Below are 4,128 nucleotides of genomic sequence, written 5' to 3'. Positions count from 1 at the left end.
TTGTAGTACAACCTGAAATCTGGCATTGTGATGCCCCCGGCTCTTGTTTCCTTTTCAATATTCCCCTGGCTATTCGGGGTCTTTTCTGATTCCACACAAATCTTAAGATGATTTGTTCCAACTCTCTGAAGAAAGTCCATGGTGTTTTGATAGGGATTGCATCAAATGTGTAAATTGCCCTGGGTAGCATTGACATTTTCACAATATTAATTCCTCCAATCCATGAGCATGGAATATTTTTTCATCTCTTTGTGTCTTCCTCTCACAGAAGAATTTTAAGGCCAAACATAGTGGGTTCTCTTCACCTCCAGGGACAAATCGGATGCTTTGCTCAAAACCACATTAAGCTTCTAGTTCAAATCCCAACCCAACGTTGTGACCTCCTGCACTGAAGTTCTTTCCGTCGATTAAAGCTGATAGGGTCAGTTTGACTCCTGGTTGAAGGGTCTGAGTATATAACCCAGTCCAACTGGGCTGGCATTATTTACTTCAGCAGATAGAGAAGTTCTACAATCCAGCTTGTATTTAGCAGCGATGCCAAAACAGGTATTGTTACTGCCGGCCCTCCAAGCAAGGTTTATTGATGTTTCAATCTTCTCATTAACCTTCTGGTAGATAGACCCTCCAAATTCAATGCCATCATTCACATGAGTGTGCAGCTAAAGTCTGCAGCCTTGTAACCCAGGGCAAAATTATTCTGTGACAGTTTGTATTTGGCTGTGTCAAAACTCATCTGATGGCCAGCAAGCCAACCTTCAAAGGCTAACAGCCCAGCCATAGATGATTGGTCCAGAAAAATCTATATCAACATTACTGCCAACACTGAAACAATCTCGTTTATAGGAGGCCTTCAATTTTCCACTCTTCTTTCCTGTGTTCGATACAAATATGGTATCAAGAGTCAATTTCAACCCTTCAGCCAACTTATTCTCCAAAGAGATTTTTGTTCCAAGAGTATTGTCTGTGTTCCATTTCTGGGTGAAGGTAAGTCCAGAGTTACAGACCTTATATTTGGTTTCTAGGTTGCCTGACGCATTCCCTGTATCAGTGTAAGCATGACCAGAAGTAGAAAATTCCACTCCACTACAAGACTTGGTTCTCAGATCTATTTTGACCATGCTGAATCTATATCCTTTATTGAAGACATCCTTGGCGGCCTTTCCTAGGTCACAGTAAGTGAGTGTGTTACACATCTCTCCAATCAGAGGGCCTGTCTCCACTCCCCCAGGGCAATGCTGAAGGTCTTTCAATAAGAATAGTTTCTTACATAACTATAGTACCATCTTCATGCCTAACAAAATAAACAATATATTTCCTTGAAATATCTGAAATCCAGTCCATATTTAAATGATCTCAAAGATGCATTTTTATTCTTAGTTTGATTTGGAATCTAAATGAAGTCCCATATTACATTTCATTATTCAGTTTCTGGTTTGTGTTAATCAATTTATTTTAAAATTCATCTTGATGTGTTTCCTTTTACTTTTTTCCATTTTAAAAAAAAATTCTACTTTTCCAAATACTTTCTTTCCTTTTTTTTTTTTCTCTTTTTGGTGGGGTAAGTCTGAGCAAGATTCTCGCCTTATATCTGGGAAACCTAGTATTTTTTTTTTTAAGATTTTATTTATTTATTCATGAGAGACACAGAGAGAGAGAGAGAGAGGCAGAGACACAGGCAGAGGGAGAAGCAGGCTCCATGCAGGGAGCCCGACGTGGGGCTCGATCCCAGGACCCCAGGATCACACCCTGGGCTGAAGGCGGTGCTAAACCGCTGAGCCACCTGGGCTGCCCGAAACCTAGTATTTTTTATTTTTTAAAAGCATCTCCTAAATATAAAATATATATTAGTCAATTGCTTTTTTAAAAAAATAAATCTTTGAAAATATCTAGCTAATAGAGTGCTGAAGAGTAAGAGAAAACATTCCTTGGATAATGTGACTTAAGTTTTATGTGTTTGCAAAGTTCATCTGGGTCAGAAAAAGAAGCTCTCTTTTGTTATAAACTTTTATGTGTGGGCACCTGGGTGGCTCAGTGGCTGAGCATCTGCCTTTGGCTTGGGTCGTGATCCTGGGGTCCTGGGATCCAGTACTACACAGGGCTCCCTGAGGGGAGCCTGCTTCTCCCTCTGCCTATGTCTCTGCCTCTCCCTGTATCTCTCATGAATAAATAAGTAAAATCTTAAAAAAAAATAAATTTTACATGTGATGGCCTTCCCTCAGAATTAAGACTTTTCTTACTCATTCCTTAAAGACGTTTTCTAGTCAAAAAGAAAAAGGGATAAAAGCCCATGTTTGTTTTTAGCAATCTTTAGAGACAATATAATGCAGTAGTAGAAAAAAATACCAGTTGGAGTTTTAGGGAGTTAGTTAGATACCTGGGTTTAATTCTGCCTCTATGTAAAACTACTGATTTGAGTAAGTCCTGTACATTGTCCGAGCTTTCACTTCTTCATGAGAAAGGCTGACCTAACTGATGGACAAAATATACCTGGAACATTTAAAAATTTTGTCATGATATGTAATCCCCAAAACCCCCCAGACCAATGAAATCCTTTTTTGTCTCCCCCCAAAGCTATACCAATGTCTTCCTTAGGCTTCCATATGATGGTTGTTCTTCAAAGCAGGTTCTTTGGTGCTGGGAACTAATTTCCCTGATGCTGCCAAAATATTTTAGTAAATACTTTCAGACTCAGTCTACAAGACACACAAGAAAATAAATACTAATACTTGATGGCCACATCCTGTTTGATTTAATAAGTATTTGTTGCAGGTCTGCTACTTAGATGAACTTTGCTAAGTGCTGGGGTTGCCAGGGCAGAGGTGGATGTGAAGATGAATGAGACAAAGTTCCTGCCTGCTACAGAACTGGTGATCTGGTTGGAGTGGGGATGTGGGCACACACAGGTGACAGCTACATGGAACGAATAAAACCTCTGGCGGGGGGTGGGGGGGATATCTTCCACACAGCATTACTATCTCCAAAGCCAAGATCCTTCTATAACTTTATATTTTGAGGAGGATAAAGTGACTCCCAAGTGATAATTATCAAAAGTGATTCTCCTGTCGTCACTAGATGACACTAGGTTGAAGCCAAAACAAACACACTATGCACTCAGTAATTTAAATAACTAATAAATGAGCCTTTAAGAAGTAAGGATGTTGGGACACCTAGGTGGCTCAGGGTTAAGCCCCTGCCTTTGGCCGGGGGAGTGATCCTGCGGTTCCGGGATTGAGTCCCACGTCGGGCTCCCTGCATGGAGCCTGCTTCTCTCTGCTTGTTTCTCTGCCTCTCTGTCTGTGTCTATCATATATAAATAAATAAAGTCTTTAAAAAAAAAAAGAAGTAAGGATGTTGCAGGGTTTATAAGGAAACAAAGGAATTTCACTATTTTTGTTTCCAGATAACCCCAGTGAAATATTCTAGGGTGCAGGTGTTTCCAAGGGGGTTTGATTTCTGCTGAGTATCTTTTCCCCAGCATGTTAAAATGATTCCTTCACAGTCATACCAATCTCTTATGTCGACCAGAAATTTTAGTAGTTGGCCATTTGTTGATGTACCTTGGTGCTCACCTCTGGCGAAGACACTGGTTAGAGGAAAGACATTGTTACCCCCCCACGCAGCACAGAAGCTTGTCCTATTGGACATAGCAAGTGTTTCTTGAAATGAGTTGATCAGTGACTGTCGTGTGCTTGTCACCTTGCTGGGGTAACCCCCTTGATTTGTGCCAAGAAGAAAGGGGTCACCTTGCCAAGCACTGAAGACATGTTTGTTGGGCGACACTGAGTGACATTCAAAACCACATCAAATTCATTCTTGGCTTCACTGTTAGGAAAGGTAATTTCCATTGTATGTATTAAAGCTATGAAAATTGCTTCTGAATGGAACAGACAATAGTCACTGAAGATTATCAGCAGTAATTTAGACTCACTGAATTAATTTAACCTGCATCGAAGTTTGGGAAGGTAAAGAGTTATCAGTGATGTCAAAGCAATTCAGCAGCATAAGCTCAAACTGCAGGAGTCTGATAGATGCTCCTTTAAGAATCCTCCTAACGAGGTTTGTTTATAAACAAAACAAATTGAAACAGTGAAAACAATCTCACTTAAAAAACCCACAGCACAGACCTGA

General features: G+C 40.3%; 1 pseudogene; it reads right to left on the bottom strand.

The window, feature by feature from the left end:
- Nucleotides 1–303: 303 nt before the first annotated feature.
- Nucleotides 304–1,193, bottom strand: LOC100685066 (annotated as a pseudogene).
- Nucleotides 1,194–4,128: the final 2,935 nt, after the last annotated feature.

This window comes from Canis lupus, chromosome 1, assembly GCF_011100685.1.
Source record: "Canis lupus familiaris isolate Mischka breed German Shepherd chromosome 1, alternate assembly UU_Cfam_GSD_1.0, whole genome shotgun sequence".
NCBI classification, from domain to species: Eukaryota; Metazoa; Chordata; class Mammalia; order Carnivora; family Canidae; genus Canis; species Canis lupus.
Note: the sequence above shows the minus strand (reverse complement) of the source record. Positions and strands in the feature narration are given on the sequence as shown.